Below are 22,417 nucleotides of genomic sequence, written 5' to 3' on the forward strand. Positions count from 1 at the left end.
TTATTTTTGTTTTCAATGCTGTAAGAACTGGAAAAGAAAATATTTGTAATATAATTCGTTTCCAGTTAAGCGCCAATGACGCAGTAGTCTCTTGCTTTTTAATTACAGCTAAGGAAGGGGGCAGTATCCAAACTCTTGTTTGTAGTGAAACTATATTCGTCTTGAATAACTTTAGAAAGAACTAATAAATTAAACTGAATATTCGATGTATAATGATGTTAATTACTGAAAGCTCCTCAGTTCGAAATTTTATAACGCTTTTAATGTTTATTTTCAACATTAAGTACAAAAGAAAATATATGTAATAAAATTGGTTTTCAGTAAAGCGCCAATGACACAGTAGGTTTTAGACTTTTACAGAGAGAAGGAGGCGACACCCAAACTCTTGCTTGTAGTGATTTTTGTTTGTTTCAAGCTTGATTTGCATATTTAATCTAAGTTTCACTCGTTTTAAGATTTATTTATACATTTACATTAATATCTATTGTATCTTTGTTTGGATTGATTGTTTATTTAATTTCTGTTAGTTCTAAGTTTCATTTATGCTTCAATAGCAAAATAATTTCTTTCGTTTTAGGCTTGATTTTCATATTCAATTTAAGTATTACTCGCTTCTTTTTATTTTATTCAAAAATAGACTATAATATTGAAAATATATAAAATCCTTTTCTAATGCATATTTTAAAGTATTCTTCTTTTCTTTCTTTATTTGGTCCAGCTTTCCTCGTTTCCTCTTCTTTTTCGTTTTCTTGATGATGTGTTGGTGATACTTCTTGTAATCGATAGAATCAAACCGGTTATTCTTTCTTTTTGTACTCCTGAAAAAAAATCAATCCTGTTTCTTTCTTCTTTTTTTTTGATCTAAGACTCCCTGCTTATTTTTAATCTAATTCGTCCCTATTTCTCTATTATTTCTTCACTTTACTACCTTTCTATCTTACCTCTTGCTCGACATTCCATAGCTTTCCATTTGTATCAGGAGTAAAAGGCGATATATTTAAAATACAAGATTCTTTCCTTCTAAAGATGATTCGGGCAGAAATTAAACGTCCCCTAATGGATCTCAAATACCACTTCCAAGAGTATAAAATTTTAATCAGCAAAAACATAAATTACATTCTAGCTTCAGTCAAAAAACGACGCTAGTCGTTCGAATTTCGCTAAGATAATTAGTAGCAAAAAAAATGCTATGCACAACATTTCTAAGAAAGTTTAAATGGCAAAAAAACCGTGTGAATGCTTGAATCCCCAAAAACATTTAAAAGAGACTATTGGACGAGGATTCGCATCCTTGTGCCACGTGAGCCCATGGCAAGCAGTCCTTACAGCGCAGGACGAAAGAACTGCGTTTGGAAGTGGGGTAGATGTGCTTTTTAATTTGAATCGTAAGTTTGAATTGAGAAGATCCATTGAGATATAAGTTTTAACTCTTTCATCTCGGTCACCATTATTGTCATTGAAGTGACCCGTTGCTGTACAACTAAGCATGTAAGTTCAATAAATCTATTGTCTTTCTTATATGTGTTTATTTCATTTATATGTCTGCGTCTAGTCTAATAATAGGTAATTAGTTCGTAAGTCTCCAAGGTAAATGCTCCCAAAGGAATCTGATCTCCAGATAGCCCGAGAAGAAGAGGCCACGTTTTTTCATCCCTGCAAGCACCAAAAGTTGTCATCGCCACGGCTTAGAAGAATGTTTCTAACCCCTGCTAACCTATAAGAATTCGTATCTCTTAAATCAGATCTGATTGTGCCATGGAAACAAAGCTTTGAGACGTCAAAACTTGTAGTTCAATAATTCGTAATTACTATTAAAACATTATATAATAAATAGCGCGGTCCGTAGGATTGGAGAAAAACTGCGAACTAATTAAACTATAAAAACTTTGTAACTTGAATTTAATTATTGGAGAGAGACAGACATATAAGACAAATGATTAGGCCTATAACCGCTAAGCTACGATAGGAAACCCCTTATATCTCATAGGAGATAATAGAGTCCCCCAAAATCGTTTAAGTAAAATTTTATGTTGATATAAACGCAAAAAAAAATGGAAGAACTCAGTGAGTTATTAATAGTGCAAAAGTTAGTCGCAAAAAATATAGAAATAGCAAAATCTATACAGAGTACATTGGTCAGTCAGATATTGACGAATTTAATATCCAATTGACCCAGTTTGTACAACTAACAAAAATAGATATCGGAGCGTTAAAAGACATGCTACTACTACGATTAAGAGGCCAGGCCTTAACTTATCTAAAACAGGTTGAACAAACCATAGGCAATAGCGTCAACTAGCCAACAAATACTGTTGATGACTTATTAAAAGCATTCAAAGAGAGATTTATAGAAACCAGTTCTATAAATAAATTAAAACACAGAGTAGTGAACTTTGATTTTTCACAGAATATAAGGGAATACCTTGATAATATACGCATTTCTGTAGAAGCAAAATACGGAAGTGGTTCTGGGCAACTGTATGAAAAAGTCATACTAAATACCTTTTTGCAAGGGCTACCCCCAAAACTATATAGAGTAGTAATATCCAAAAATATTCAGACGTTGGATCTTGCAGTCCAAGAGGTAGAGCGACTAATCGAAGTTGATAAAATGGTTGCTAATCATAGTAATGCAAAAATAAATAGCTTAGGCGATCCACCCAAAAACATAGTCTTAATGGGCTATCAGGCATCACAAAATTTCTTTCCAATGGATAATTCCCCTGTGGCAAAAAGAAACAAAACGCAAGAAACCACTAGGCAGAAAACAATACGTTTTCAGCCTATTACCCCTCCGATAAGGAGTTGCCATAATTGTAATCGTGTTGGCCACATAGCGAGAGAGTGCCACTATGTCCCCAATCCCATACCAAGAAATGCTGTCGGTAATACGCAAAATTACGGTAACCATTTGTTCAGAAGAACAAATTTTAGCACCGGTCGTGCAATAGGCTATAGCCAGGGGGATTGCGCCAATCAGTACCTTAAAATGCGTACCAACCAAATTTGTATAACCCTCTCCCCAACAGGCAAATTAATTATCGGTTTGAAAACCCAAATACTCGCCAAGGCCAATATAATGCGAGAATGGAATATAGAAATCATGAAAATTTGCCGATGAGAAATGAAAATTTTACAAGCCAGCGGCATTGGCAGTCAGCGCCAGCAAACGACACTGACACGAGACATCCACGCTACCATAATAATACAAGGCGAAGACAGACAGACGTAAATCATTTAAATATGCCTGCGGAACCTAATACGTCTGAATTTCTATTACAGGCACCGACAAATGAAATAAATTCTCAGGGAAACGCTTCAGGCCCCTCAGAAACATGAATTGGACCCAGAGGGTGCCAGGAATATTTAATAGGTCCTAGACAATATTAGTGCCTTCTTGTAGTGATATTATTAACAAGTTACCTATATTTAATGATTTTTGTGTAGAAAATGTTTATTTTAAGGGTTTGATTGACTCAGGTGCAACAATTAGTATCATAAACTCTTGCGTATTTAATATGTTCCCTCTTCACAGTAAACGAAAGGGGAACCCTAATAATCCCAATTTAACAAGCGTGACAGGTCATAAGTTAAATGCAATAGGGTCAATTTGCCTAAACTTAAAAAGAGACACTCGAACGTTCATGACAAATTTTATTATGTGTGATAAAATCCCATATGAAGTCATTATAGGTGAAAATTTTCAAAGATCTAATAGCGTACTATTAGACGTAGCCAACGAAAGGCTTGTCTACACAGCTAAGGTAGGGAAAGACATTTTCACCTGAAGAAATCGTAACAGAGGCTACGAAAATAGTATAACAGTAAAATAAAGTTCTAGTGGTATAATGTCGAAGTATTTTGAACCTCATGTCTCGCAAAGACAGGGCATAATTGGAAATTTGTTGAAGTATCCTGAGAGATATTGCAGAAATGAAGTAAATTTAAACAATAAAAGTAGTGAACCTGCGAAAATAAAAATAGGAGATATATGACAGTACAGGTCAAACGAAATTAAGAAAATAGTGGAATTGTGGAAAAACATAGTAAAACCCAACGTGACGCCACAAGATTCCGCAATGGCTCATCATAGCGCCAACATGAATCTAATAAACAATAAAAATGAAGAGAAATACGACGGATTTTCGATAAGGAAAACAAAAGTTCCTCCCAAAACGATGCAAAAAATTCAAATATCACAGATGATCGAGCCAGTAATTAGCAAATCAGAAATATGGTTTGCGACACCGTCTGAAATACCCGAAAATCTGTTATGCGAGGAACAGATTATATCTTATGACAAAGGGGAAGGTTTTATTTGGGTAACCAATAATCATGAAAATGATACAATTACAATTAAAAAGGGGACGTGTTTAGTTCAAATCCAGGTTTTAATGGAAAATGATTTAAATACATGGAAAAATTCTAAAAGAAACCTAGTTAACTGTATTAAAGCTTCAAATAACGAATATCCTTTAACTAAATCGCAATTTTTAAACAAATTTAGTATGAATCATATTACGGATATGGAACTTAAGAAAAAACTATGTGAATTATTATGGAATTTCAAGGAAGATTTTTCTGCATCTGAAGAAGATATCGGGTTAATACCATTTTAAGAACATTCAATTTTAACGACCGGTAATCCCCTAGCAAAACAGCCGTATCGTGTGCCATATAAGCACAAAGAGTGGTTAAACAATAAAATCCATGAATTAGAAAAAAACGAAATTATACGCCCAAGTATAAGTCCGTATAGCGCACCAGTGATCTTAGTACCAAAAAAGAATGGAGATCTTAGACTCGTAGTAGATTATAGGGCTCTCAACAAACAAGTCGTTAGCAATAAATTGCCTCTACCAAGATGAGTCAAAATTCTTGACTTAATTTCAAGTAAAAAAAATATTTATACCTCGTTGGACCTTACCCAAGGCTACCACCAGGTGAAAACAGCCGAAAGAAATGTCCATAAGACTGAATTTTCAGCATCTGATTGTGGTTCTTATGAATACTTGAGAGTACCAATTGGGCTTAAAACAAGTTCAAGCGCGTTATGTAGACCCCTGTTGCACCTGTTAAGAGGATTAAAGAATATAATTCATTTTGTTGATGATGTTATATGCGTGGGACAAAACACTGAACAAAACTTAACAACATTAGCTAAGGTGTTCAAGAAGTTCAGACAAGGCAATTAAAAATGCAGGCCTGAGAAAGTAAATTTATTTCAATCTAAGATTAAATTCTTAGGAGCAGTAGTAACCCAGGGAGAGATATCCCCAGACCCTGATAAAATAAAATGTGTTGAAAACCTCAAGCCCCCCAAAACTATGAAAGAATTAAGAGAAATTTTAGGACTTACTGGCTACTTTTGAAAATTCGTGCAAAATTATGCCCCAATCGCGAAACCCCTCGTGGAATTAACCAAAGTATACTCCCATAATGTTACCGGGTCCCAGGAAGCTCAAACTTTCCTAGACCAACTCAAAAAGGCGCTCACTTCTGAACCAATTTTATCACTCCCTGATTTCGAAAACGGAAAATTCATCGTTACCACTGATGCTAGCTCAAAGGGCATAGGCGCTATCCTTTCGCAAACAATCCCAGTAGAAAACCCTAACCCTCTACAGGGAACATTATCTATTATCTACCACTTGGACAAATTTAGACATTATTTAATTGGTAGAAAATTTATATTACGATCAGACCATAAAAGCTTACAGTACCTGCGCACATTTAAAAACCCCACGGGCATTCTAGCTAAATGGATTATGAAAATCCCAGACCTAGATTATGAATTTGAACATTTAAAGGGAAAACAAACGCAGCTTGCGACTTTTTAAGTAGGTACCCAGAAAATATTCCGTAGGAAGCTGAAGAAAATGAAGTTAACGCCATAATTGCTAAGAGCAATCATGGATGTAAGAAAAACAAAGTCAAAGACGCAGTAAAAGAAAATAAGATTAACTATTGTCCCTTGTCTTTGGAAAATATAAAAAGAAAGCAAAAAAAGGATGAAATGTGTGTAACACTATTTGATTATTTTGTGAATGATGAGGCGTTACCAGATAAATTCAAAACTCTTAGAAAAGAGATAGATAGTTTTTACTATGATCTTGATGAAGAAATATTGTGTAGAATCGTGACTGCTGAAACAAATAGAAACCAAACCTCGATAATACCTGTGTTACCACAAAACTTGATAGGGCCTGCATTTGAATATTTTGATTCGGATACAGGTGGACATTTAGGAGTTATGAAAACGTTCCATAAGTTAAAACAATACTATTACGCACAATCTGCACTGACAAAACTTAAAAAATTTGTAAATACATGCAAAGCATATAACTTGAGAAAAATCCCCCCAGCTTATCGAAATCCTCCAATGGGAAGGGTCCCGGTAGCAAAGTACCCCTTCGATATTATCTCATTTGACCTATACAGTACAAGTGGAGGCTTACCTGTTTCTAGCAGAGGCCATACTTGTATTCTATCGGTCATAGATCATTTTTCCGGATTTACTTTTGCAAAAGCATTAAAAAATCAAGGTGCTTATGCCACAAGTAAGGCATTAGCAAAATTATTTCTACAATTTTGCATTCCTAATAAAATTTTGAGCGACAACGGGAGCAATTTCGTTTCGAAAGTAACAAAAGATTTAATGAGTTTCCTTAAAATAGAGAAAATGGTGACATCGCTGTACCATCCACAAGCTAATGGCAAAATAGAAAACAGGCATAAAATATTTTCGAACGTTCTAAGTATTTATACGAAAGACAATAGGAGTGACTGAGATAAATTCTTACCTTATTTAACCAACGTAATCAACACTGCTTATTCCGAAACAACCAGAGACAATCCATTTTATTTACTTTTCGGTCGTGATTTTAAAATCCCATATGATGAGATTATTGAATCTCGGCAGTATTATAATAGCTCAGAAGATTATAAACAAGAATTCATAAATAGGATGAGGAAAACTTATAAAATAGTTTGGCCAAGAGTTGAAAAAATTTAAAATAAACCAAGAGCTTAGAAACCAACCCAAAGTTAAGGGGAATATAGATTTCAAAGTAGGAGACTTCATTTACCTAAAGAACGAGGCGAAAACGGATGGAAAAAAACTTTCCGGCAAATATTCTGGACCGTACAGAATAGTCAAAAAGTACGATAACGAATATACTTTTAAAATGGAAAACCCCGATAGTGGAAGAACTTACAAGGCGCATGTTAGCCGAATAAAAAGAGCCAAATTTCCAGAGAGATGGGTATCACAGCCCTCCTCTACTGATTCGTCAGACTCGGAAAATGAACCCCCTAAATCAAGATTGGCAGAGCTAAAACCCTTTAATTTCAAGCAAGACTATTTTGAGAATGACAGTGACCAGGAAAACTTTGAAGAATTTTTAGCAATGGAAAATCTAGTTGTTCCAGAGAAAAAATCCCTAATACCAGTAAAAATAAGAACGCCAAAAAGTTAAAAAAGTTATTCATCGGCGAGTGCGGGAGATTTAGATTGTACAATATCTCCAAAAATCCAATTCTTTCTCGATAAAATTTCGACCCCATGTCCCCCCAAAAGATTTCCAGACGATATGGTTTCCCCTGCAATACCAATAGAAAGGCCCCTGTCATTGCAGGAAGAACTAAACAGAGCTGTAGAAACCCCCGGTATTAATGTGAAGAAAACTCCTCCCAAAGCTTTAACTAAAACAAACCTGCGATAAGCTATGGATTTAATAAATTTTCCCATAAAAACGAGTCAAAGTACATTGCCCGGGAATAAAACTCCGAAGGATGACCAGCAAGGTCAATATCATGATATAACTGTATCCAAGGCCAAACCTAAACAGTGGACTTCATGGAGGGAAACCCTAGAGTAAAAAATTTTCCATCCTCCCGAAGACATGACCTTCAAACAATGGAGGAACCCTATAAAAAGTATTGATTCCTTCCAAAGCTCTCAAGGGTCTTTTGAATTTCCCGATTCGAGGACTCAAAATGAGGACTTCGGGAATAAACCTTCTACGTCAAGGGGAGTAGAAATTTATGAAAAACTGGCAGGTGATACCACAAAAAGTGCCACCTCTAAAAGTTCTAATCCGGATTCGTCGGAAACTAGTTTCGAAGAGTCTGATGGTGAATCAGACCATATAGTAGCTAAAGAAATAGGGAAACCAAGGCCGACCTCAGCAGCCTCACACGGTAAACAAACTAAATTAAAAGGGAAATAATTTTTGAAAAAAAAATAAAAAAAGTTTGACCTTATTTCGCTATAAAAACCGAAAAAGAAAAAACCAAAATAAACAGAGGAGAAAATAACGACACAGTCAGGTAGAACGGTTAAAATCGGTTAAAACGGTTAAAATCCCTAATTAATGTAAAGACAAATTTCAAATATAATAAATTTAACACCATAATAAATGTAACAGTGTGCAATAAAGTTAACCAAGTAAATATCAATGAAAAAAAAATATATAATACAAGTGATGTCAAACCGTCGGTGACTAAAGGCCCAAGATGGGAAGCTTTTGGTCAGCTAATGGTGACAAACAGTGGTTTTAGGTCCTCTGTTGCACACTTTTCCTACTAGGTAGCTACCCTACAAAAATCAACTATGCCCTTTTAAACGCGAATTAATCAGTTGGATAATCTATAATGTATCCTGCTATTGAGACCGATAACGAAACTTATATCATAGAGAAGGTAGTTGTGTTTCCGAAGTCAATGTCGTCAGGTCTATACGACGATATGATTTTGAAAACATTCCAATCGTGCTTCGAATTCTTACTCCTCCCTGGACTTAAACTTACATTCTACACATGAACAATGGAAATTATCCCCTACTCAGTATTAAGCTGCGTAATTAAATCTAAATAGATGGACCAGGTCTTGTGGGAATCCTGGGGAGGAACTCAAAGCCCATGTAGCCTAATTTGTTGGGTTTTGGCGGTCCCCTCGGATTATATTTGAAAAATCGAACCAGGTCCAAACAAAAAAAAACTACCAATACGGAAGCGTCTAATTAGGAGCTGATAATGTTCATGGATGTGCACTGGATCGTAAAGATCAAGAGTTCCGTTCCCTTGGATCCTGTACATATTTATGAATGTTATCATGATTTCTGTTGTGTATCTCCTCTCTACAATGGGCATAAGAGTTTTCTAAGACGTAGAATCCTTACTGAAATTGCCTTCCACGTGAAGATTGGAAAAAAATTTTTTTAACTATGAAGAAAATTAATCAAAAGTAAATCTCATAAGCCTAGCTTGACTAAAAAATTCCATAATCTGACACTATTCATAGATAGAACTTGATCTAAATTGTGTTTTACTATATTTTTGGGGTTCTAGTGTTTAATCTTCCTTTTTTTACTTACCGTTTTGTTCGTTTTCTTGCCAAAAATATTAGTCAAATCCTTATTTAATTATTCTACTAGTCAATTCGTACTCAATTTTTTACTTTAATTATTTATTAAAGTATAATTTCTCAATAAGTTATTAATTAACATTTAATTATCTCAATAAACTATTTATACCCTGATAATTTATTTAAGTTAGACTAAGGTTTATGTTTAACTTGCAAAGACTGTGCTTCATTTAGTGAAAAACGTTTATTTTCGTCAATTTTTTCCTGTTTCTCCCTTTTTTTTAGTTCATGCGAAATTTATCTGAGCAACATGTACATTAGATTATCCAATTCTGATATAGTGAATACTAAAGAGATTTCCTCTTGAAACCGATATTTCTTCACCCCCATTATACCCGTACAAATTTCCGCCAGTTTTCAGTATATTTGGATAGAGCGAACTTGTTTTTATTAACTGAAGTAAACACGACTAATTCGGAGCGTCGGGTATTTTTAAACGAAGTTTGATTTTTGAACTATGAAATTCAGTAGGCCGTACCCTCATATTGGGCAGCTTAATAAAATCAAAAAAAAAAACACCAGATCAGGGCTATCATGATTTCTTTTCCAAGAGAAATTATTGGTCCTATACCCGAACAAGATAGTGGAAAGTCCTAACATCAGCATTTCAGCTGTCCAACAGCAGCATTTCAGCAAGCTTGGAATCCTGCATCTAATTACCTTATTCGAAAGGCGAATAAAAGGCACCAATGTTGACTCGTAATTACGGAAAATCCAAGGAAAAAACACCGGGAAGCAAAGAAGAATACCTGTACATTTCAGACGTTAACCCTGGAGTACCATGAAAACGTCTGAGGAAAGCAATAGGGTCTACAATAAACGACTACCGGATCGTGAGATTTCTCTGAGTCCCGACTGTCGCATTCCCCCATTGTAGCGCCATTTGCTTGACAACGGTCGGTTATGACGCTACAACAGTAATATCATATACATCGGTGGCGTGCTGGAGTATTGCTGGAATGAAACAAGTCGTAAAGTTAGACCTCAAAAATTAACCATGTAGCATAAACTCTGTTTAAATGATTATTTTAAATCAATTGTAAAATTTACTAAGTGTTAAAAGAAGTTAAAATAAAGTGCATGTAGTAGTATATATTAGAAAGTATAATAAGAGACCATACTTAAAGTTGAAGAATTAATATTTTATAAGAAACATCTATGTATTGAACTTCCCAATGGGAACAATTATAACACAATTAATGCGTGAATTATTGTATGTGTATTTACTTCAAAGAACATGTGATTCTGCCGCGTTGTTTTTATTACAGGAAAGTAAATGGACACATTGGTCATTGAGTATTACAATGAGCTGCCCAGTACAGATACGACCCAGTAGCATCTATTTTCATCATATCTCAACCAACGAAGAGTACTCACCATAGACCCCAGGCAGTTTTCATCCCAGCTTCGTCTACGAGAACAACAGTTACCTTCGATCGTCGTTTCTTCGACCATGAACCATATTACGTATCAGGTAACACTATATTTGAACCTCAGTATCAAGTGCTTTAACGAACTATATAATCACATAGATGCTGAGAAACCCATCGGTCAGTACAAGATACAAATACGTAGATATCGCCTTTGATACTCACTATGGACCCCAAAACAATTTGACAGTATAGTGATGATATTTGAAGCTAAACGATATTTAACGACATTTGAAGTTAAATAATATTTAAATTTGAAGATATTTGAAGCTGAGATAAAGACAATTTGAAGTTTATTTCTGAGAACCCTATCGATCAGAACAAGATAAACGATATTTAACGATATTTGAAGTTAAATGATACTTAAAGACATTTGAAGATATTTGAAACTGAAGTTAGAGACAATTTGAAGTTTAATTCTGAGAACCCCATCGAGCAGTAAATGATAAACGATATTTGAAGTCAAATGATATTTGAAGATGTTTGAAATTGAATTTAAAGACAATATATTAAGAGAGTCACTATAGTATGACGACAACCCGTTTCAAAAGGCACAAATGAACAATTTTACGCAAGAATACATCCTCTATGTGCCTCAAAAAAAAAAAAAAAATGATATGCTGAGAAGAAAAACACCAACACCTGTAGTGGGAAGAATCATTTCCCAGTTGACTATTAGAACGATATTTAATGGTCATTTCCCAGTTGAATATTAGGGAAAACTTACCGTGTAAAGACAACTAGACTCGAACTGTTCCATAAAGAAACCATAACGTAAATGCTTCAAAATTTTTTCCAAGACAAAAAGAGTGAAGGACAATAATTTACAACAGAAGGGTGTAGTACACTAAGGACACGAAAGGTGATGAATAGATGTGAAGATACATGAGTTAATTCATAATAACTTTGACAATTCAAAAGTCCCAATAGTGAAAGTGTTCTAATATTATCAGTGAATATGGTGAACCAAATATTGTATGTTATAAATCATTCATGTATGTACCACAAGTAGAATTAGGTGTAATATTATCATGTTATTCACTTAACGTAGTGTAGATAGTATGTAGTACGTCATATAGACAGCAAAATAAAAAAAACAAACTAATGTAAAAGTAGAATACCCCAACTTTATTGGAAATGTAAAAGTAATCAGTGCTAGATATAGAAAAAAAATCCTTGGGATAGTAGCTAACCTAGAACCATAAATTATCTTAGTCCGGTATATGAATTTTAGATAGGGATGTAGAATAAAATAAGAAAAATAATAGAGAAAATTTGTAGTTGTCCTAATGAGCAGTTACTAATGACAGGGCGTCATTAATTGATGGGAAGGGTGATGTGTACCATGAGTAAAAGGCGATATATTAAAATACAAGATTCTTTCCTTCTAAAGATGATTCGGGCAGAAATTAAACGTCCCCTAATTGAGTTCAAATACCGCTTCCAAGAGTCTAAAATTTTAATCAGCAAAAATATAATTTGCATTCTAGCTTCAGTCAAAAAACGACGCTAGTCGTTCGAATTTCGCTAAGATAATTAGTAGCAAAAAAAATGCTATGCACAACATTTCTAAGAAAGACTAAATGGCAAAAAAACCGTGTGAATGCTTGAATCATCAAAAACATTTAAAAAAGATTATTGAACGAAGATTCGCGTCCTGGTGCCACGTGAGCCAATGGCAAGCAGTCCTTACAGCGCAGGACGAAAGAACTGCGTTTGGAAGTGGGGTAGATGTGTTTTTTAATTTGAATCGTAAGTCTGACTTTAGAAGATCCATTGAGATAGAAGTTTTAACTCTTTCATCTCGGTCACCATTATTGTCATTGAAGTGACCCGTTGCTGTACAACTAAGCATGTAAGTTCAATAAATCTATTTTTTTTCTTATCTGTGTTTATTTCATTTATATGTCTGCGTCTAGTCTAATAGTAGGTAATTAGTTCGTAAGTCTCCAAGGTAAATGCTCCCAAAGGAATCTGATCTCCAGATAGCCCGAGAAGAAGAGGCCACGTTTTTTCATCCCTGCAAGCACCAAAAGTTGTCATCGCCACGGCTTAGAATAATGTTTCTAACCCCTGGTAGCCTATAAGAATTCGTATCTCTTAAATCAAATCTGATTGTGCCATGGAAACAAAGCTTTGAGACGTCAAAATTTATAGTTCAATAATTCGTAATTACTCTTAAAACTATACATAACAAATTTTTATAATACCTCACATACATAATTTCTTCTCTCCTAGTACATTTTATCTACCTTTTTCCTGAAATTTTTTTTTATTAATACGATTCTTCATCCATCAATTTACCATACAACAAATTCAAAAGTCTCATTCTAGCTACCCACGGCGGCAAGGGGCTGCTCCCATTCATTAGGCCTATAACATATAACAGTAAAACAAATTTACAATGCATATGAGTTTTTTTTTTTTTAAATACATTCACATTTCATAGAACACTTTAACACACTTTTCACTAGATTTACATACATAAAAAAAATATATATATAACACCATTTTTTTTAACACATCACATTTTAACACATTCTACTCTCGCTGGGCCTTACGTTATTGGGTAGCTAAAACAATCGTCAAAAAATTCCCGAAAATAAAATAAATCACAATCCAGGCGAATCGTATCCCCCCTCAACATATAGAAAAAGATCCACTAGTTTAAAATAAATTCCAACAATCATTAAAAAAATGACCTCAAATCTAAAATCCATAATCCAAAACTTCATAAAAATCCTATACTATTTCTATACTCCCTAAAAATATATTCAATCTTTTTTTTTTCCATTTGTTGAGTTTAAGTGCTTTTTCTGTGATTTCATCATTCTATAGCATCTTTTTTATCTATAAATTTATATTTGCAAAAGCTTTTTTTTTCAACACATCCTTGCCCACCAAGACACAAAAACTATTCCCTTCTACTTTATACAAAACACGTGCTCAATTTTCTTACACTTCATTAATCTTTATCCTTTTCCACTTTGTTTCCACACGATTTATCACATCATAATCTTCCTTCTGCTTTTCTTTTCACTTTCACGTGTAATAACAACAAAGCGATACTATTTACACTATTGTCATTACATAGGCCTCATCATCTACTTTTAGGTATACAGCTTTTTCTAAATTAACTTCATCTTTTTTTTACCTGTAACACTTGCCAATAAATTCCTCAGTCCTGCTACATTTGTTTCTTGTTTTTCCATTCTAATATTACGTGACATTGCGTTTCAAATTTTTTCTCGCATAGCTTACGAAGTCCATAACTACCACTCATATTCATCTTTACTTTTGACTCCTCTGTGGGTAACATATTATGCATAAAGAAAAACACATGTTCTTTAACTTTTGGCGGCAACACGCAACTTTCTAGTAGTATGAAACTTTTGTCCACCTCTTCTTCACTACCATTTTCAATTATTTTTAGTAGAGGAAACTGCTTCTTTTTTCATTATATACCTTAAGTTTTTTTTGTCAATTTTCCCATTTATATCAAGCGACATTCCTAATTTTTGTACTTCATAAATCTCTTCGAATGCTTGATTATATTTTGGAGGATATTTCTTTTCTTTTCTTTTCCATGTTTCATACCTAGCACTTGTTGGTGATTCGTTTTTCCTCATCACTTGTTCTAACATTGTCCTATTGGAAAGTTCTTTCATCTTATATTCCACATGTATGACCTAAAGGCCTCCATGATTTCTATATATGAACATATTGTCTGTTTTCAATTTAGGTGGAAATTTTTCATTCCATATGTCCTGGTAAATTGCACACACAATTTGCTTTAGGTGTGTCTTTTTGGGTTGTGAAACAAAGGATAGATACTATAAAACTGGGCAAGCATAAGTGTTCACATACTGGGCCTTCTGGTGAACAGTCAGACCTGTTCGATAACCTTGTCTAAGGGCATTCTTGAATTTCGATATTGTATTGGTCCAGTTTTCACTTTCTGTTCGGCTCCAACTTCTTTGAAAAAACATATCCAATATTTAATTTTTTTTCTTTCTCGGGATCCCCTCACACACCTCTTCTACTTCGTCTCCCAATTTCTATTGAGCTATAGCTTGAAGATGCCACAACATTCAACTGTGCAATGAACAACCACTTTGAAATGATCTTCAGTTTTTGTGTACGTTGTCAGATCATCTACAAAACTGTTCAACTTCATTGCCACATTTTCTATTATAATACCATTTATTTCCCTTTCTAGATATTTAAGTAACGGGTCAAAATATATTTTAAACAGTAAAAGACTCAGCGGGTATCCTTGGCGCACTCTAGTTTCTGCTTCAAATTCTCCAGTAACATCGCTATTCACGCAAATTACCTGTGCTATTTTTTCCAATTATCATAATTAATCCATTTTATGAATCTCTCGTGGAAGCCGTAGTAATTCGTGATCCATATTAAAAAAAAGTCTTGTTTTATCGAAGGCCTTTTGAATATCATAAATCGTTACCCTGTACTTTATTTTCTTTTTTTTTCTTTCGACTTCCTGCTGGTATTATTACGTCTCTTATATTAGCCAATATATCTGCTGCTTTTGCGGTTTTTTAGTCCTCCTCTTTGGTTTACAATTAGTATGGATGGTAGCACCTTTTTTAGACGTTTTGCTAATACTTTAGACCAAATTCCGTAATCGCAATCTGTGATATTAACTGGCCTCCAGTTGTTGAGGTCTTCAGGACTACCTTTTTTTGGTATTCATTTCATTATCTGTAAATACTGTATCTTGATATCATCGTTATTCAGCAATTAAATAAAAAAACAAGTTTTTTAAACTGAAAGTAAGGAGCGACATTAAAACTTAAAACAAACAGAAATTATTCCGTATATGAAAGGGGCCGTCCCCTCCTCAACGCCTCGCTCTTTACGCTAAAGTATTTTATTGTTTAAAAAAATAAAGTTGTGAGACAGAGTCAAAATTTAGCCTATAGAGCGAGGCGTTGAGGAGGGGACAGCCCCTTTCATATACGGAATAATTTCTGTTCGTTTTAAGTTTCAATGTAGCTCCTTACTTTCAGTTTAAAAAAATTGTTTTTTTATTTAATTTCTGATGGTTATTTAGTTAATGCAGCTTTTATTTTGGCTCACCGTCATTGAATAACTAAATAAAATTTCCATAAAAATTTTACTTTTCTTTTGCTAAATGGCTGTCTCTAAATTTGTTTCTGACGTGATTTACAAATTAACTTACGTAACGAACTTCTATATTCGTATATTTTTCTTCTGGCAAAAAATACAAAGTTGCAGATTTTTGCAGATATGGGCTTGAAACCTATGTAATAGAGTTTTCTGATACGCTGAATCTGACCGTGTGATTTTCATTAAAATTCTTTCACTTGTAGGGGATAAATCCCCCTCTTTAAAAAATCAGGTAAATTTTCTCAGGCTCGTAGCCTTAGATGAGTAATACTAAACGTAATAAAATTTATATATTTAGAATCAGCATTATAGGCCCGTTCTTTTGATTCATTTATTGACATCAAAATCCCGTTTTTAAAAGTTTCGGTTACTATTGAACCTTACCGCTTGTTTTTTTATTGTTTTTTGTTATTACGTATATGTTATTAAGTATATGAGGGGGTTCTCCCCATAGTCAATACCACGCTCTTTATGTTAAAAGTTAAAAAAAAAATTAATTCACAAACCCCTGAATCATAAAGGCCGTTTAAATAGAATAGATAGCTCCTTTGAAAGCACTAAAAAAAAGTGTAGCGTAAAGAGCGAGGTATTGACTTGGGGGAGAACCTCCTCATATACGTAATCATTTCTGTTCGTCTTAAGTTCTAATGTTGCTTCTTACTTTCAGTAGAAAAAACTTGTTTTTTTAAATTTAATTTCTGATCTTTTTTCAAATAATGCTTGGGAATCCGGCGCACCCTTCATAGAAATGTCCCTTACCCCAAAAAACATCCTCCATGGAAAGATTCTCCCGAGTAACCCCCTCCTCCAGTCCCCCCCCCACCAGAAAAAAATCCTTCCTCAAAATGTCTGTATACTTCCCAATAACCAATACAATATGTAAGCAATGGGCAAAGTTCTTAACTTGCAGCCCTTCCCCTGGAAACTGTGGGGGATTAAGTCATCCTAAAAGACATATTTATTAAATTTTCGACTATGTTGAACAAAATGGCAATCTCAAAATTTTAATTGGGTGACTTTGAGAAACAAATGAGCGTGGGAGGGGGGCTAGTTGCCCTCCATTTTTTTGGTATCTTAAAAAGGGCACTAGAACTTTTAATTTCCGTTCCAATGAGCCCTCCTACGATATTCTAGGACCACTGGGTCAATACGATTATCCCTGGGAAAAAAACAAATAAACACGCATCCGTGATCTTTCTTCTGGCAAAAAATGGAAAATTCCACATTTTTGTAGATATGAGCTTGAAACCTCTACAGTAGGGTTCTCTGATACGCTGAATATGATAGTGTGATTTTCATTAAGGTTCTATAACTTTTAGGGGGTCTTTCCCCCTTTTTTGAAAATAAGCCAAGTTTTCTCAGAAGCGTAACTTTTGATGGGTAAAATTAAACTTGACGAAACTTATATATTTGAAATCAGAATTAAAATCTGATTCTTTTGATGTATCTATTGGTATCAAAATTCCGTTTTTTAGAGTTTCGGTTACCATTGAGCCGGGTCGCTCCTTACTTACAGTTCGATACCACGAACTGTTTGATTCATTAAAAATATCTGCCAGATGTTCTGCGATTCTTTCGACATGTGTCTTATTCGTAAGGTATTATAAAATTCGTAAGGTATTCCATTAAGTTCTAGTGTTTTATTGTTATCCGTCTCCATTATAGTTTTTTTTTATTTCTTCTTTTGTTAATTTCGCCGTTAGTATATTATTTTCTTCCTCTGTCACTTGATTATATTCAATCTTCCGAAAGAATTCGTCCACCCTCTCCTTTTTTGTCTGTCTCTCTTATAAATACATTCTTGAAGAAGGATTTTACTTTTTCCATGATATCTTCCATTTTCTCATTTGTTTCCCCATTTTTCCTTTTAACTCTTTTAAGATTAGTTTCTTTTGCAAGCTTCTTCTCCTTGAAAATAAGTGTTGTTGTTAGTTGTTAATTCCTTATCAGGTCCTTACATTTTGTCTTATCCTATAGGCTTCTGCTTTCTTTTGTTCTGTTTCTCTTATTTCTAATAGAGCTTTTTCATTTTTGTTTGTCACTGACACTGCATTGTGGTCCGTGAAAGAGACAATCTTGTGTTCTATGTTTACCATACTTTGTAACAGTACTGTTGTTGCATAAACTCTGTCCAGTCTTGCTCCACCTCCATGTTTTCCTACCCAGTTTATTCTTGTAAAGCTGTTTATCCTCTTAAGTTCCTCCCAGACATCTACCAGTCCCAGTCAATTTATTAGGTCAAACAATGCTCTGAACCTCACCTGCGTATGCAGCCTGTCCCAAGCCAGGATAAAGAGGGAGGGTTGGGCTGTGGGCTTGCAACCCACACCCGGGACCACAAGGGCCTGCCCTTGGGGGAAATCCTAACTGCAAACGAAACATCAAGTTTGAGCCTCGGATTTTTGAACCCCCTTTTGATGACGACCTCTGCATGCCCACGGACAAAATTTATGAATGCGAAACAACACCTTAAATTTGGTTTCTGGAACGTCCGCAAATGTCTCAAGACTCCAAGACTGAACAAGTGCTAAGAGCACAGGAAGATTACCACCTTGACCATCTGGCTCTGTCAGAAGTGCGATGGCTAGGATATGGATCAAATAAACTAGATGGAAATGTTACTATTATACATAGTTAATTGCAGCAAAGCGTGAAATCAGAGAAGACCCAATGATGACAAAACAGACTTCCCAAGCTCTACTACAGTGGACACCGGTATCACCTAGAATCCTGAAAGCCCGCTTCATCGGTGCGCATGTGAAACTGTCAGTAATAGTATGCTATGTACCCACCAATGACGCCACCGACGAAGCAAAAGACGAATTTTACAGAGCTCTCAACTCCGTGGCAAATGACATACCATGGCATGACATAGAATGTTTTCTAGGAGAATCTAACGCGAAAAAAGGGAATGACTGATCGTATTCCCCAGAGGTTCTCGGCGAACATGGCCTGGGCCAGCAAAATGAAAATGGAGAACTACTTATCGACTTCGCGCTCCTTAACGACCTAGTAATCGGAGGTACTCTATTTTCTCATCGGGATGTACACAAATATTCTTGGATATCTCCCGATGGCCACACCCGAAATCAGATTGACCATTGTCTTTGGAGCAGGAAGTGGAGATCAAGCCTACTTGATAATAGGGGATATATAGGAGCTGACGTTGGCTCAGATCATAATCTGATGGCAGCAAAAATCCGCCTCAAATTGAAAAGAAATAGAAAAGCAAATAAGGCTCCCTTAAACCCAGTCTTTGACTCGGAGAAACTCAGGTTGAGAGAATTCAACAAAGCCTTTAAACTAAATATGCGTAATAAATATGAAACATTGTGCTTACCCGATGACGCTCATAGAGATAAATACTGGGAAAGCATAAAGTTGTGCCTTCACGATGCTGCGAAAGCCACCATTGGGTACCATATGAGCACAAAGTACCATCGGCTATATGACCAAATATGGGAACTCATAGAGTCAAGGAAAAAAGGAAAAGCATCACTTATCCAAAGACAAACCCCGACCAACAGATCCTCAGAAACGATGAATACAGAGCCGCGGATAAAGAGGTAAAAAAGAGTGTCAGAAAAGACCAGAGAAACCTGCTGGAGCAAAAAGCAGCGCAGGCAGAAGAGGCGGCGGAGAGAGGTGATTCAAGAGCCGTCTATAAAATCAGTAATGAGATTATTGGAAAGAAATCCTCTATTCAACATGGACCAGTAACAGACCCCTCGGGCATCCTGATAATACAGCAGTCTGACGTAAACGAAGTTTGGACCAGTTACTTCGAGAAGCTGTTGAATAGACCTCCACCAGAGGATCCCACAGAGATCCCAGCAACAATACTGTTTTCTTAGATATCAGCACGGATCCGCCATCATCCACTGAAATTATAGCAGCAGCAAAGAAGCTGAAAAACGGGTCGCCTGGCGAAGACAGGATATCCGCAGAAATGATGAAAGCGACTGTTATGACCTGCCTCAAGTTTTGGACAGCGTTGTTCGCAGTAATCTGGACGACCGCCAAAATACCTTCGGATTGGAAATGCAGCACGCTTGTGAGGATCTTTAAGAAAGGCCATACGTCCTTCCCAGAGAACTGGCGAGGAATCTGTATGCTCTCCATACCTAGCAAATTGCTGAAGCAAATTTTACTGCAGAGAATCAGCTCGCAGCTCGACAGACACCTTCGAGACAAACAACATGGATTCAGACCGAACCGTTCATGTGCAGACTTGATATTTACCCTACGGCTACTGACGGAAGAAAGCAGAGAATGGCGCTCCAAAATCTATATGATATTCATCGATTTTGAGAAGGCATTTGACTCAGTAGACCGCCAAAGTCTGTGGAAAACCCTACTGCATTACGGAATCCCTGAAAAGATAGTTTCAATGATTGTTGCGTTTTATGAAGATAGCGAGTGCTGTGTAAAGACACCAGATGGCCAAACTCTTTTCTTCTGCATTCTGTCAGGAGTTAAGCAAGGTTGCGTCTTGTCACCGCTACTTTTCGTAATTGTCATTGATTACATACTGCGAAGTATAAGCACAGACGGAATCCAGCTGAATCCAGAAACACGCCTCAGTGATGTAGACTTCGCTGACGACATCGTCGTGCTAGAATCATGCAAGAAAAGACTCCAAGAACTCCTTGACAAAGTGAGGGATAGAGGTGGCCATGTCGGCCTGAAAATAAATAATGAGAAAACAAAATGCATGAATACCACAGATTCACCTTAGAGCATCAATTGCGGAGACCAACACATAGAGCAAGTCGTCCATTTCAAATACTTGGGAAGCATAATAGAAAGTACCAGATCGACCACAAAAGAAGGGCTCACAAGAATCGGCCAAGCCAATGGGGCCTTCAATAGATTACGGAAAGTATGGCGGTCCCAAAGCTTCTCTATACGGCTAAAGCTACGACTCTTCAATAGCAATGTTATGCCAGTGCTGCTTTACGCAGCCGAAACCCGGCACCTGAACCAGGAACAAGAGAGAAGAATACTTGCTTTCGAAAACACATGTCTCAGAAGAATTTTCAACATCCATTGGCAGCAGAGAATAACAAACCAATCCATCCGTGACAAGACTGGCCAGCCTCTTTTGACACATATCATAAGAGTCCACCGATGGAGATACCTTGGCCACGTACAACGTATGGATAATCTCCGACTACCAAATGCAGCGCTCCATCGGCAGCCATCGGGTCCACGCCGCAGGGGTAGACCCAGAAACACCCTGCATCGAATGTACCAAACAGATATCCGTAACCTGCACACATTAATCCAACCTCAGGGGGAGGACATACTTGCAGCAGCAAACCTGCGGGAAGATTGGCGGCTCCTTCTTGATGCCCTGGGTGCCTCTGGAGGCACAGGCGGATCTAAGGTCTAAGGTAATGCTCTGAAAATATTCTCTTCTCGAGCTATGGCTTCTTTCTTACTTGTTACACAGTTCAAATCTCCAGGTAATATTAATTCATCAGTATTTTTGGGGATAAATGCTGCAATATCTTGCCGGAAGAATTTCTCTCTGTTTTTCTATTTTGGGATCCGCATGGCGCATAACATTGAAAAATGCTCTTCTATTTATCACACAAGTAATAATTCTTCCTTCTTCGTTGATTCTGTTCATTTTTTGGCTCAAACTGACGTTTAAATACCACTGCTAAACTACCACCGCCAATACAAGTGTTTTTTAAGTATTTGTATTTGGGTCAGCATCACTTTCTTGTAAAAAAGCCAATTCTATACTTTCTGTCATCAGAAAGTCTCTTAAAATCTGTTGCCTCTTTCTTTGCCTCAGTCCATTTACATTTAAACTTATAAGTTTTTTTGGATCACATATCAGTATCACTTTCTTGTACATAAGCTAATTCTATACTTTCTGTCATCAGAAAGTCTCTTAAAAGCTGTTGCCTCTTTCTGTGCCTCAGTCCATTTACATTTAAACTTATAACTTTTTTTGGGTCCAATTCTAATCTCGTTTCATTCTCCTCTTCTTTACCAGTTTTCGCTTTCTTGTCACTAGACGAAGCCACTAAATGATGTTGACATATTCATTTCTTCTTCTACCATGTTCACCAATGTATTATCCACGTACTCATCCACCTTCAACACCGGTGTAATGCTATTCAGCATAGCTTCTATATTTTCGATGTGTTTCAACGTTCCAGGTTCTTTCTCTTTTTCTTCATTTTTCTTAAACTGTCTGTTTTTATTTCTTTTCATCCCCATTGTTTTGATTCCTGGTGTAGAATAGCTACAAGGTCGCATATCTGTGATCTCTCCTGCTTTTTCACTATCTTCGTTGCTTACTGTTGTGTTAGCTGTCTTCCTTTTAGGGTTTTTCCTTATTTCTTTCTTCGTAGCTTCTATGTTTTCTGTCTCAGTTTTCTGTTTCTTTT

Source organism: Artemia sp. Qi Xiang Cuo, chromosome 11 (assembly GCF_049724085.1).
Source record: "Artemia sp. Qi Xiang Cuo chromosome 11, ASM4972408v1, whole genome shotgun sequence".
NCBI classification, from domain to species: Eukaryota; Metazoa; Arthropoda; class Branchiopoda; order Anostraca; family Artemiidae; genus Artemia; species Artemia sp. Qi Xiang Cuo.